The sequence below is a fragment of the Boleophthalmus pectinirostris genome, unplaced genomic scaffold, assembly GCF_026225935.1.
Source record: "Boleophthalmus pectinirostris isolate CB_2022bp ecotype Guang Dong unplaced genomic scaffold, ASM2622593v1 HiC_scaffold_16, whole genome shotgun sequence".
Classification (NCBI taxonomy): domain Eukaryota; kingdom Metazoa; phylum Chordata; class Actinopteri; order Gobiiformes; family Gobiidae; genus Boleophthalmus; species Boleophthalmus pectinirostris.
In genome coordinates, this window is record NW_026571095.1 from 7,619,969 (window position 1) to 7,635,701 (window position 15,733).

Sequence of the window (15,733 nt, forward strand, 5' to 3'; positions counted from 1 at the left end):
GAATAAGTCATGAATGGGCAGAGTGTGTTACTATTTTCCTTAATTATGCACTTGTTTCACAATTTTATTATTACCAACCACCACAAACCGGGGATGTCCCAGTTTTTGATTTTTAAAATGTGGTCACCCTAGCGGAGAGGAACTTGGTTAACCGCACAAATGAGTTCACCTGTTGTAGACCCAGATAAATCATTTCTTTATGGTCAGATTGTGTTGAAATAAAGCTAAGATTAAAGTCTAACCCAGAGTCAGACAGACAGTGCCCTCAGTTAGCATCACACCCCCAAGGAAAGTTATGGGGGGGGGAGTCATCTGCAAAGTATCAATAACCAAAAGAACATTTACATGGAAACAAGCAGGCCAAATAAGAGATTTGTGGAGATGCAAGACCACACACAGAAAGGACACATCTTTTTTCTGTTTTCTGTGCAATAAAAACATCCATTATGAAAAAACATGCTTTTATTTTTGTCTTTTTTTAAATTAAGAAAGCTTAAATCAACCGTTTTAACAGGACAGTGCCACACAAATGAAATGCTTACCTCACATCCGCCGCTATGGGGGAAAAGACAGAACTAGTTTAAGTTTCTGCAACATGCTGTAGGTCACAAATACATAATGAGCAATAGACACAACGAAATCCAGACACTCCAAAAACATAAAAGAAGAAAAGCGTAGTTAAAAGGCCAAAACCAACATGTTTCGGATGACCATATCGTAACGAACATTATACATTTTAATCGGACATGTGCTTTCACTTCATCTACACCCCAATCAGGTCGAGTGGGGTCACCATAACATCTGAGTGCAGAGATTTCAAATGGACGCCTCCGGAAAACTGCGTCTTTATCCCAAAACTGTCACTTCATTCATAACATCTTACGCCATCTCTGCTAATGACCTCTCTCCACAACAGTCGGATCTGATTTAGCCCGGGTCCTGTAGTGATTATTTCAGATGAAGTCATGTTTTTTTACTTTTATGACGCTCTTTCAATTATGTCGTTTGAGCCAAATAACCGATAATTACTGAACCTTGGCCTTTTTAACAAACTCCATTCGTTTGAACCAGAGGAGGTACGTCAACATTTAGTATCAACAAGGAAAAGTACTGTTGCTTCACTATGTGGGTTGGGTATGTTCAAGTTTATAGCGTCATAAAATTAACAAAAACATGTGGAATTTCTAAATACACTTGTAATTAAGGATGGTATCGGATATCGGCGTCCATATAGTTTATTTTACCATAGTAACGTAGATACACTAGATTAAGTAAACATTAATAAGACATGAGGCTCGCTTAATTTTTGTTAACTTAAACCCCTATTCGCACGGAATAAGAGCAACCTGGGGATGTGTGGTAATTTGCAAATTGCCGCTCCACCTCTGTGTTACTTGCAGCGCATTTGCACGGGATAAGCGAAGTCCGTTAATGACTCTATTTTACTGACATTGGCTGAGACTGAAAGAGAAAAGAATGCGGAAAGAAAAGAAAGAGATAGAAAAGGCGCACAGTTACAACAACAAACAATGAGATGCAGATTCGCACGGGACTAGTTTTATCACCGGACGTGTGTGCTTGGCAAAATATAGTAGGTCATTTGAGGCCGAATTTTTACTTTACAAATTACAGACATGGTGCAATCGCATGAGATTAAGATCTCAGGCGTCCTCAGCAATTATTACAAATCACCAATGGTCCACAGGTAATACTGATCTCGTGCGAATAAGGCTTTAGTAATGATTACTCTTAAAAGGACAGTCAGGTATTTTGGACATAGGATCTCATTTTCTAGTGAGCCAGAGTGTTGGAGACGTGTGGAGACACTTTTTAAAATATTCCATCCAGTCCTTGTATTTGCAGAGGTCGCTGGTGCTAGGCTAGTGCATGTCAATGGCCATAGTTAGCCTGCCACTAAAAACAGTGTTACCTACTCCACAAACCACCTGAAGCAAATCGATTATTACGCCAGACTGTGTGACTACTGTGTTGATAGAATAATGTTTGAAATAAAACTAAATTTGCATTGCATGAATCGTCACATGTTGAGGGACTATATTCTCATACATCAGTCCGCCGCTGCTAAGCTTTCTACAACTCGCTGCTGCTGCTCAGACATAAATCCTTCAAATGCAAGGTTGGTTTTACTTCTAAAATGATTATATTGACACAGACATTCACATCGCAGTCTGGTGTAATAAAAGATTTGCTTTGGGCGTTTTGTGGAGTGGGTCTGTTTTTAGTGGCAGGCCAACTATGGCCATTGACATGCACTAGTCTAGCACCAGCGACCTCTGCAAATACAAGGACTGGATGGAATATTTTAAAAAGTGTCTCCACACGTCTCCAACACTTTGGATATCTAAGAAATTAGGTCCTATGTCCAAATTTCCAGAATGTCCCTTTAAAACATGAGTAATGTTACATCAAATATTTCAGTAAGTAACACTGTTTTGTTTTGTTTTTTTGGATTTAGGTTACACTGTCAATTTTAGAGCTGGAATCTTATGATATATTACTAATTGTAACTTAAAACTATTTAATAATGACTACTAAGTTTTTTTTCTAGTAATGTTACTGCAAATCCTAACCCTAGGCTAAAAGGGAGACATACAATTCCTTCCTTTATTTCTTTATTTTAGCAAGTTTAAGCACTGAAAATGCAGTCTGTGAGAAATGAAACGCAATCTTTAACAGTGAAGTCAACAATAAGTGAATCAAAACACAATTACATTTGTGCAGTCTGCAGCATAAAAGTCTATATATTTTTATGAATTATAATAAATGATAAATATACATTACTTGTTTACTACGTTCTATATTGTGCATACATATGGAAGAAAACTAAGTTCTACTAACTCTACTAAATATTTTTTGACAAAGAAAAGGGTGGCTACTTTAAGGATTTGAAAATGTGATTTACATTTTTTTTTCTTTATTACATAATTCCACATATCTGGCTTCATTGTATATAAAATGTAGAAAGTAGTAGACATAAAGAAAAACAAAACACTGACTGTTAGGGTGTGTCCAAACTTTTGATTGGTGTAATTTAATGTCTTTTAATGACTATTTACTGGTTGTGGTCTCATAATGTTGGAAAATGAAAATGAACTTTTAGTTACACAAAGTTCTGCTGTAGTTACTTCGGAGGTAAATAACAGCTATATAACACATTTGGATCCATTTTGTCTTATTTTATTTTTGTTTAAAGGAAATAAATGCTGCTTTTGACGCTTTATTATTGATTAATATTATTTCATTCACAGCATATTTTTGTTTAGATTTTATCATGTTTACAATTAGCATTTAGCATTAATTGTACAGTATCCTCATTTAATTCATTCATGTCATTAATTAATTTGTTAGTTTTTGTTATTTATTTTATGTTGCTTATCCAAGTATATATTAGTCATAAAAGGCCTGAATCCAAACTGATCTCTCTCTGTATTTTGTAATCAGATTCATATCAGTTTGGTCCCCACGCCTTCTGTCACAAGCACAGCCAAACGAGACCGTCCAATCAGATTAGAACTCTCGGTGACGCATGTATAACGAGCTCATTGGTCTTCTATCATTCTGAATCCAACCAAATTCATCTCACCTCAGACGTACAGTTTAGTGCAAGCTGAGGTCAAAATAAGTCCGCCTTGTGCCGTCCGCATCGAAGCATAAACCGTTTTACTTTCCGATAATCAGGAAGTGCACTGTTAGCATGCCAGTGGTTGTTGTTAGCTTTGTCGTGGTGGCAAAACTCATCTCTGGTCTTTGAGAGTTGTGAAAAGTGTTTATAAACTCATCATAATGAATAATTAGGATGTTCTGAATGCATGAAATTAATTTAATTTAATTAATTTAAAAATCACTGCTACTACTACTCTTAATCCTACTTCTACTACTATAACTACTGTAAGAACTACTACAACAACTACAACTACTACCAGGCCCGTCAACTAAATCTGGAGGCTCAGGGCAAGAAGACTCACATCTGATATTAATTATTAACTATTCTGGGCCCCTTAGACCCTGGGTCCCGGGACAACGGGCATCACTGTCCCCCCTTGCAACTACTCTGACTACTACTACTAGAACTACTACCAAGCTCTTCAACAGAAATGTGGGGACCCAGGGCAAGATGACTCACATGGGCCGCCCTCTAATATTAATCAGAAACTATTCTGACCCCCTTAGACCCTGGAGCTCGGGACAACAGCCCTCTTTGTCCTCCCTTGTAAACTACTCTCATTACCACCACTACTACTACTACTACTATTACTACTACTACCACGCCCGTCAACAGAAATTTGGGGGCCCAGGGCAAGAAGACTCACATCTGATATAAATTAACTATTCTGGGCCCCTTAGACCATGGGTCCCTGGACAACAGCCCTCTTTGTCTCTTTGTCAACTTCTCTGACTACTACTACTACTACTACTACTACTACTACTACTACTACTACTACTACAATTAATAACAAGCCCATCAACTAGAATTTAAGGGCCCAGGGCAAGAAGACTCACATCTGATATTAATTATTAACTATTCTGGGCCCCATAGACTCTGGGTCCCAGGACAACAGCCCTCTTTGTCCTCCCTTGTAAACTACTCTGATTACTACTACTACACCTACTACTAGGCTCATCCACCCCCTTCTAATATTAATTATTAACTATTTTGAGCCCCTTAGACTCTGGAGCCAGAACAACAGGCCTCTTTGTACCCCCTTGTCAACTACTACTAGTACAACTACTACTACAACTACTACCAGGCCCATCGACTGAAATTTGGGGGCCCAGGGCAAGAAGACTCACATGGGCCCCTTCTAATATTAATTATTAACTATTTGGGGCCCATAGACCCTGGGATAGTAGTAGGGGTAGTGGACCCCTACTACTACTATTACTACTTTGACTACTATTAGTACTCTGACTCCTACTACTACTCTGACTCCTAGTACTACTCTGACTTCTACTAGAATTCTGACTACTACTACTGCTCTGATTACTACTAATACCACTACTCTGAGTACTATTACTACTCTGACTACTACTACTCTGACTCCTACTACTACTCTTACTTCTACTAGTATTCTGACTACTACTACCACTACTTTGAGTATTATTACTACTCTGACTACTACTACTCTGACTTCTACTAGTACTCTGACTACTACTACTATTATTATTACTACTACCACTACTACCACTACGACTACTACCACTATGACTACTATTACCTCTACTACTACTACCTCAACTATTACTACCTCAACTACTAAATCTACTACTACTATTACCTCTTAATTATTACGACCACTACTACTACTACTGCTACTACTACTACTGCTACTACTACTACTACTACTACTCTGACTACTACTATTACTACTCTGACTACTACTACTATTACTACTCTGACTACTACTGCTACGCCTACAACTACTACTACGCCTACTACTACTACAACAACTACTACTACTACTACTACTTTTCTTGCTACTGCTGTCCAGCTTCTAACTTATTATTCACTTAACTTTCCCCAAGGTTTTGAACAATGCATTTTAATACACTCTGGATACCATCATTTAGTGGAACCAAGCTGCCAAGAACAACTATTTCTTATGAAACGATTTGCAAATGTATTCCCTGTTGAAACGATGACCTGATTAAAAAACATGAAATTTAAATGAAGACAGATTGTGTGGTGTCAGTTACACGTCTGAGCCGCCAGAGTCTAAAAATACTACAGTGAAGCTAAATGCACAAGCGTTCATGTGAAATTATCATAAATATTTTGGCTCAAACTGAGGCAGGATTTGTCATTTGAGATGTGATCTGTTTAGCCAGGCTCTGGATACATTATACAGTGTGGGTAGTTGTTTGTTGTCTCATATAACATTGGTGTAAAAGGCATTCAAAACCCCCATTAGAATGAGTGCTGTCTATTCTTGCAGACAGGATAAGTCAGGTTCCATTTGTGACCAATTCAAACCGCAAAGTTTCCGACAACATACAAAAAATATAAAAATATGGTAAATGGTCGCATACAGCGCTTTTCCACTCGAAGTTCTTTAGATCAGACCACTCACCCTTTCACACACACATTCATACACCAATGTACGCAGACACTGTGTGATTTTCTCTCTGATTGGTTAATCCACCTGTCAATCATGCCCTGTGGAACGAGGAGACAGGATACGGCTCCAGATTCACTCATCTTTGTAAAGTTTTGTAAAGCTTGTGGTTCTGGTTGGACAGGTAAAATGAACTATTTTTCCTTTAGACTCTCTACAACATTGAGCAATATTGTTTTGCCGCCACAAACCACAAAATGGAGGAGCTCAGTGCTCTGGCTGCATGTGCAGTGTCCTCTGTGCAGTTTATGAAGCATGTAATCAGAGCCATCATTTGGTGAATTAAACTCATTTTGCTCCAGTCGTCAGCAGAAGCTAAAATAACTGTGGTCACTGATTTAGACTCTAAAGAACTGGGATTTCACAGTCTTGGTGCATCAAGTATATAAATACAAGTATATATTTACAAAAGAAGCAATATCCCGTACAGGGCTCAAGAATAAATTAAGATACATGAGATAATTAGGATGCTCATTAGTCTCCTTGATGAGTTCTGGCATTACTCACAACGGGTGTGTCCTCTGGTGCTTACCTCTGTAGTGTATATTACATTTATAGTGTTGTACTCACAGTATCTGGATGAGTCCTCAGGTGCATGGCTCTGTAATGTATTGTATATCTATAGTGTTACTCACAGTATTCAGGTGAGTCCTCTGGTGCTTTACTCCCTAGTGTATAGTATATGTGTAATAGTGTTACTCAGATTATCCAGGTGAGTCCTCTGGTGCTTGGTCCTGTAGTGTATAGTATATGTATAATAGTGTTGCTCACAGTGTCCAGGTGAGTACTCTGGTACTTGGTTCTGTAGTATATTGTATACTAGTATAATAGTGTTACTCACAGTGTCCAGGTGAGTTCTCTGGTACTTGTCTCTGTAGTATATTGTATACTAGTATACAGTAATAGTGTTACTCACAGTGTCCAGGTGAGTCCTCTGGTGCTTGGCTCTGTCACTGGAGTTGCTGAAGGCTTTGACACAGCCTCTGTGCTGACAGACGTAGGGCTTTTCTCCGGTATGGCTGCGCAGGTGGATCTTTAGGTTCTCCAGACGAGAGAAGGCTTTGGAGCAGCCCTCAAACTGAAAACACACAAACAATCAGACATCACAGGAGTACAGGGTTAGAGGCTTCAGAAAATTATAGAGCAATATATATTTCTTTATTTAATAGTCTGAAGATTTTAAAATCTATAGCAAGCCCACAAATGTCATGTTCACATTAACTTCTCACTTTTGTAAAAATACTAACATAAATATATATTTAGCTGTTACCTAAAATTTATTGTTATATGATTATGTCATATTTTTAGCCTAATTGCTCTTTTGTTTTCATTTTCACACAATCAAATGTAAGCTAAATTTTGAATGTAGGACCAATACGGATACTGGAAATGATATATTTTACTCATCCCTAAATAATGACAAGTAAGTAACCAAATGAATGTCCTATTGAATGAAAAAAAAAAAAAGTTAAAATGTTTAAAGTTTAGTGGTTTTCAATAGGTGAGGCCTGCCTCCTCTGGGGGGTCAAAGACCCACTGGGGAGGTGCGACACATGCGGACTAAACCAAGACTGATCCCCAGACTGAACCAGGAGGACTAAACAAGCCCTGAACTAGGACTAAACCAGAACTAAACAAGGACTAAACCAGGACTGAGTGTCAGGATGGTCCCGGAGGTACACCCGCGTAGACTGTCGGGTGACCGCGAGCGAAAGAACCGGCACAGAGCTCCAAGCCCCACAGAGTTAAGCGCAGCCATCGCCCAATAAAGCGAGGGTTCTCCCTCTCTCTCGTTCAAGTCCAAGATTAGTCCTGATTTAGTCTTGGTTTAGTCCTGGTTTATTTCTGGTAACGTACAGATTTTCAGTGATGCTAAAAGTAGCCTCAATTCGGTCTACATGGAGTTGGAAATTATTTGCTGTTGCAGAAATCGTTTAAGAATGCACTTTAAAATAAAATATGAAAATAACACATTTAACAAATGTATTATTAGTTGTTATTGAAACTCATCATTGCCAGGAACACAAAAGATGTTTACTTCAAAAGGTCGGTGTGTGTATGGGAAGGGGGGCTCGACTGTCTTTACCTACTCTAAGGGGAGGCTCACATTCACCCAATTTGAAAATCTCTGCTATATCCCATTTTACCAACCGCGTTTTCATTTTGAGGTCCTGTATTACACAAAATGTACTTTTGTGAGCTTCAAGCCATATTATAATGCTGTTAGTTTGCGATGTAATGTGAGTATAGCTAGTTTTCATGTTCTAGTGAGGGTGTGTGGAGTTTAAAACACAGTGCAGCACTTACTGTATTACCACATAACATCACAAGGTAGAACAGTTTTCTATTTAAGAACTCGGTCTAAATATACAGGGTTTATTTGTGTGTTTGTGAATGAAACAAAACACAACTCCAGGTATGTTTGTGATGAGGAAACAACTTTATGACGTAGATCAGAAAATAGCGTAATATGGGCCCTTTAAATGTTTGTCAGAAATCAGCTCCACTCATTTGGCCATTGCACAATATTTATAAAGCTTTGAATGCGCATCATCTATTCACTGCGCTGTTTCTTCCTGTAGTTAATTTTGTTGACAGTGAAATAAATGATCCAGTAAAAACATATTTAAATGATCTGTTTGTGATGTTTACAGTCTGATCTCCACCTGCTGCTACAGAGCCGTCCATTCAAAACACTGCTCTATTCATGCTCTGTATTTAGTTTAGGTTTCCACGGTGAGGTCATAGTCTGTCATAATGTAACTCAGGTTTGACTAATGATCTTACAATGTTTTAGTTTGTCTTATTAATTTGAATTAGCAGCACCGTCCCATAAGGAATCTATTAAGAAAGCCCCAGACACAGCCAAGTGAATAGGCTAATGATGTTAAGAAATGTAATGTAAGAAATGTGTTATGCAAAACTTCACTTTTTGGAGCTTTCTATCATGTTATGATGTTGTTCACTCATCAAAAACATGACTGAAGAGGTTTTAGATGTCATCCGTGCATGTTTGAGTAATCTTGTGATCTCTCCTGGGCCCAATTTGAAACTTTCTTACGGTTAGCGGTAAGATTCTGTCCAATGCTCCACCCGGAAGTTTACATCACCCATGCTCCCACACGGCAATTCTCCATAAATATACAAAAACAGGATTCAAAACAATACACTACAGCTTTACAAACCTGATGCGATGTGTCGTAGTTTCATTGTGATAGCGCTATGAAAGGGGAGTGATTTAGCGTACAGAGCAAACATTTGAATATGTTGTTTTCAGTGAATATAGTATTTCAAAACCATGAAAGGTAACATGGTGATCTAAATTTGTTATGTGTTCACAGGTAATACTCCATAGAAGTGAAATAGCTCTGATTTGTACTGTTATAGAAGTCTCTCTCAAGTAACATTACAGTCCCAAGATAGACAACATTTTTCTGTTTAATAATAATATTAATAATGCATCAGCTTTATATAGTGCTAGGAAACCTAAAGATGCTTTACAGATCATTATTCATTCACTCCATACCTGGTGCTGGTAAGTTACTATTGTAGCTACAGCTGCCCTGGGGCAAGCTGACAGTAGCAAGGCTGACACTGTGCGCCATCGGCCCCTGCGACCACCACCATCACTCACACACACTCCACTTTCATACTAGGCAATGTGGGTGATGTGCCTTGCCTAATGACACAACAACAGTTTTTGCCACTGGCGCCCTCCTGTGGCACCTGATTTTCCCAGGGGTCTTCCATCCAAATACTAACCAGGCCCAACCTTGCTGAGCTTCTGAGATCTGACGGGATTAGGCTTTCACAAGCCGGTATGGTTACAGTTTGCCACTTTCACCTTTTTTGTTGAAAATCAAACTCTTAAATTGGGGTGTGCAAAAATATCAAAATCTTGATATATCGGATCGTTTAATGTAATGATACAGTATCAATATCGTGGCTGTATTAGTATATTGGCAAGAGTATTTTTTGGTATATTTTACAAAATTATTTTGTTAAAGCACTACAGTTTTGTTGTTTGTTTAGAGGAAGAAACTTCACTTCACTGTTTTGATGATTAAAATGGGTGTGTTTCTTTGCACAAGAAGTGGTTTAACAAAAACTTTTAGTATCGCAGTCATGATTTAGCCATTATTTTTTATTGAGCCATATTGAACAGATTTAAAATATATTGTATCGAACCAAAAGTGCACTATATGGAGGTATGTATCGTATTGTGGCTTATGTATCGAGGTATGTATCGTATCTGCAACTTTTTAATGATACCCAGACTTACTCTTTCACAGGACCATGAACGCTCGGACTGACCACATGCTCCTGAAAATGTGCAGTTTAAATACATTTTGTGTTTTTTCTTAAGTTTTCAGATGATTTTAAACTTTTTTGTCAGTGTTTGCTAATGTGCATCACTGTGTCACCATTGTAACTGCTGAACATTTCGCCATAGACATACACGTAGAACCCTACACCCCCCTCCCCCTTCCAGCTTTATATTAGCTTTGCAATGGATCATTATTTACTTAACCCCAAAACAACTGGGATAAGCTCCAGCTATAACCTTTTCCAAACAACTTAAGATAAGCCCTGAAAACTTAAATAAATAACATGAGCGATAATAAAACAAATATGTTTAAACAGTCTCCAGAACCATTTAAGTACATTTGAACAGTACATTGATAATGGGGGTCTTTGTCTTAAAATGGAGTCCTTTTGTGTTCATTCATGTTTCTTTTAAAAGCTCCATATTTTCTGAATTATTAATGTGTATCTCTAATGGCTCCATCTGTTTTTAATGCAGATATGACAAAGAATACTGTAGACTGTAACTACATAAAATGATGGCTGAGACTAACAAAAATATTCACTTTCTATTCACTTTTTTACCCAAAGCTGTGGTGGTAGAGTGGACAAAAATTTTACGCAAGTAAAAGTAACATTTCTTCAACACCATATTGCTAGAGTAGAAATAATGGTCCAGGAAAATAACTCTTTAGTAAAAAGGTTTTAGCAAATGAGTTAATCTAAATCATATCTGAAGAAAGTGTGCAAGAAATACAAATGTTCAAATCATTTCATATTGTCAACATAAAGCTTTTGTTACTTTAGACTTATTCACAGTGGGTAGAGTTCTGTTACTTCAATAAATAACATTACTCAAGTATAGTAACTCAAGTACAATTACTTTAAAAAGTTAAGTAAATGTAAATCAACTAAATGTAATTTAGAAACCTCTGCTTAAGAGCTGGTAATTTTCTTAATTTACTAGATTTACATTTCCAACTGTTATGTCAGGTTATTTTAGGTTACCTGGATCCGCAATATTCATCTACAACAACTTAATAAAAGAAACAAAACTGTGGTGCCCAATGGGAGCTGACGTTATCGTAAACGTCATCACGACAAAGAGCGATGCAGCTCTTGGCTCCTCTGATGGAGAGCTGCACATCACGCTAGATTTTTTTCATTTGAGCCAAAATTACTACGCAACACTGTCAAATCCTACGTGTATCACGGATTAAGAAAATACAATTAGAGAATGAAGTAAGTGCAGAGCAGTGGGTGTGTACCGGGTGTGTGAGTGGTGAAAATAGGGGTGGATCGGAGCAATGACGTCTTAAATGCAGGAGAATAAAGGTCACTCAAACATGCATGAATCACCCAAATACAACTCCTAGAGAGTAAATGAGAAGAGAAACCTATAACATGGTTAAAAGCTCTAAAAATAGGTCTGCTTTAATGCCATACTGCGGAACATTCCAGGCTGCATCTCAATTCTCTTTCCTTGCTTCCTTCTCCTTGATTCTTCTCCTCGACCCTCCATTTTTCAGCTGTCAAGTGAAATGTGTCATATGAATGGTGTCCCCGAAGAAAACCGCAGAAAAAAGGAGTAAACCTGAGGGAGGCATCAGAAGGCAGACACCAGATAAAAGAATCAAATTATTGGTCTCAGTGGCCACATTTACATGATGTTTTTAAATTCCTAATTAACTGTTCTGAATTAAATAGTTCAGAATTAAAATATTCTCGTTTGAGTTTACAGGGAAATAATAATTCAGAATTGAGAGTTACATGGAAAACACGTTAAATCGCCTTTATTTAATTCCACTCAGTGTCTGGGGATGGGGAAGAGTCCTGATTGGACAGAGACACCAACGTATTGACGATGACCAGAAGAAAACACACACCGGCTTTTTTGTCATCTTGGTTTGTCGTTACACCACAGACACAAACATGATCCAAACTTTTTTTCACAGTTGTTTCAATGATAATGAAGCAGCAGCTGGAGAATTCTCTCATCAGGATTTACGTCTGTCAACAGAGGAAGAAGACAAACTGAGTCAACGGCTGCTCTACCTCAGCCCACTCCCGCATCCCGCTCACAAATCCAAAGAGACGTGGACAAAAGTTCCAAGCCAGGACTGGTGGAGCCGGATCATCTGAATCACGTCAGAAGGGCGACCCAACGAGCATGCACTGAACGACCACAATTATTTTTAAGTAGAATAAACGTTTACATGATTGTGGAATAAATTTAATTTAGCTTTAAAATCTGAATAAACCACCAACTTACTTCGAAATTAAGTTTAATTCCGAATAATCAGTGTAAATAAGTGTTTACATGGTCTTTTAAAGTGGAATTCCTTTTTTTTTTTTTCAGAATTAAATAAATTTTATCCAGAATTAATTATTACTCTCATATAAATGTGGCAATTGAGAAGTTTAGATCCTCTCTCCTACTTGTGTCTCCTCTGTAGGTGGGACTTCCTCACTCATTTCCAGTAGAATCGAGGAGAGGAATCAAGGAAAAGCAAGTGAGGGAAGAGAAATGAGATGCGCCCCAGCAACGATAACAAGGAGTGAAAAGAAAACACAGCGCACCTTCAAGAACATAAAATCAGCGTAACTCACCATGCATTTGTTGGGCTTCTCTCCGGAGTGCACCCTCATGTGGATCAGGAGTTTGTAGCGCGTTGAACGGTTTGTGTCGCCGAACGCAGCCCGCCCAAAAACACGTGAACTCCTCCCCCTTCCTCTGGTCTATGTGCATCTTCTCAATGTGCCTCACCAGCTCCTCCTGGCTGCTGTAGGCGGTGCTGCAATCCATCCAATGACACTGGTACTCCAACGCGCTGTCCAGACTTTGAGAAACAGGTGAGTGTATTGAGTTTGGACTACTTGTATTACCACAGTGGGTGTAAGGATTCACTTGAAATGGCTCTGCTTTACACTGAAATGTATCATCAGTTGGCTCTTGCTTTATTGTGAATTGGTGCAAAGGTTTATCACTTGAAACCGGTAAATTAAAAGTCGACATTGGCGTATTAACATTTTGAACTGCGCAGTCCAAACTAGGAGTACCATTAACTGGAATAGCGAAGTCCGTTTTGGTCTTTTCTGAGTAACCTGTTTTGAAACTTAGCAAAGAGTTCAATTCACGCTCCAATGACAATGAAGCTTTTGGAAATCGGCACATGTCCAGAGCTCCAGATGGTTGGTAGAAGTCTCCAGAAGAGAGCGGGGAATCCTCGAAAACTGTCCCGAATGCAGGCAGGGTCAGCTGGGCATCGGGTGGGCAAAGGTCTGGGGGCCACATGGTTCTTGGAAGGATTTAAGAGACCAGTGGATGAAAAGATGTCCAAAGAGTTACGACATTTTCCGTTGAAATAGTCATTGAGTAGAAGTTGGCGTTGTGAGTATGTCCATTGCTCAATAGAAACTGCTACTGCTCAGTCCCTCCAGCTCTGTGGACAGAAGAAAACAGATATTTGATTAGAAACATGAGGAAAAGTTTGGATTGCTTTGAAACTTTTGGGAATCTTCATTGTAATCTAGGAAATTTCCCTCTGGAGATTTTAAAATAGAATTGTTATTGGTTAATCTGCCGGGGTATGTAAAAATTATATTCAAGTAAGAGTAAAGTTACTTCAAAATAATATTCTTGAAAAACAAAAAAGAAAAACATTGCTCTGACACTTTTTGCACTGGCCAAGCTACTGTTTAAATGAAATTCCGCTGTTACTTGTTGTGACCATGACAATAAATTCATGAATTCTGAATCTTGAAAGTAGAAGTACAAAGTACTAGTGGAAGAAATTTGTAAAGAAGAAAAAAAAAATGGACAAGTACTTCTCAAGTAAGAGTAACTTTTTAAAGAGAGCAAAATTGTAAAAAAAATTTAAATAAAAAAGTAAATAAAAAAAAAACATTCAGTGTTCAAGCATAGTTAATTCTACCAATACAATTTACAATATTTCCTCAGTAGTAGTATTCAGTAGTTAAAGTTAAGTACATTATAGTGTATCTTTTTTATTTGATTTGATCTATTTTATTTCATTTGATATTAGATAAATTAGACGGAAAAAACAAACAAACAAACAAAAAAAAAACATACACATTACAAATTGGTTTATAATATATTATCAACTTAAAGAGTAACTGTAGAAACAAAACATCTGATTTATAATTTGAAGTTAATGTAATTGGAAAGACAAAACAGTGAATAATGAACAAATTCCAGTATTTTCAAAGCGTAGACATAAAAAGGAGACAAAGTCAATCATATCTGAAGGAGCTGTAAGAAACACAAATGTTCAAATCGTTTCATATTGCCACATAAAGCTTTCACTTTGGAATTACTCACGATGGGAAGAGGAACCAAAGCTTTGACTCAAGTAAGAGTACTGTTACTTCAATAATAATAATTTAAAAAAAATACTAGGAAAATATTACTAGGAGTAAAAGTATACTGCTAGAAAAGTACTTTGAAAAATACATTGTCTTTAAACAGTTACTTAAGTAAATGTAACTGAGTACCACATGTGTTAATCTTGTCTGTTATTGACCAATCACTCTTTCACTACTTTTTAAAGTTTGTGTTGGTTAAATCAATATTTTAGTGAAGCTTTGTGGGGCACTGCTGTTCTGATTTTGGACTCTACAAATCTGAATTGAATTGTAACTTTTTATTTGTTCTCCCTTCCAAGTCCAGGCCTCACCCCACTTCATCTCAATGCAGTATGGTCATATAAAGTCTAGTAGTATTATATATTTTAAAGAGGGAGTATTATATATAACACATAACACTTTAAACTCACAGTGTTATTAACTTTTATTGTTTTGAAAATGCTATACTCGCCAAAAAAGAGGTTCGAATAGTGCCCGAGAGAGATCGCTAGAGTACGAGTCTTGCGAATTTAATGCAACACTGCTTGTTATTTCCAGAGAGACCCTTTTTTTTTGTTTCAAATTGACAACAGAAACTACAATGATATGGATTATAGAGGTAGACAGTAGCCTTGTAATTATGATGACCAAAAAAAAGAGAATAAAAATTCATCAACTCTGGACGTGGTGGGGCAACATATTGCTAAACATTTGCCAATAGATAACGACACTGCCTCGTTATCTGTTAGCTGACAGGCTGTCAATCAATCTCCCTACGTTTCTAGCGTAACTGACTTGCCTGCGCACTGCCGGTACGTGGTTTACGTACGCCTGTCACGCAGTCCACAGACGCAAGCCGCACAGACGCTGTTTACTCCACCAACGCAACAGTTCTTAGCGGCTTTTTTTTACCTATATCTTCCTCGCAG

General features: G+C 37.8%; 1 pseudogene; it reads right to left on the minus strand.

Annotated features, from left to right (window-relative positions):
* LOC110157818 (zinc finger protein GLIS3-like) overlaps positions 1-13,487 on the minus strand; it is a 54,871-nt pseudogene extending 41,384 nt beyond the window's left edge.
* Between the last annotated feature and the right edge of the window lie 2,246 nt (positions 13,488-15,733).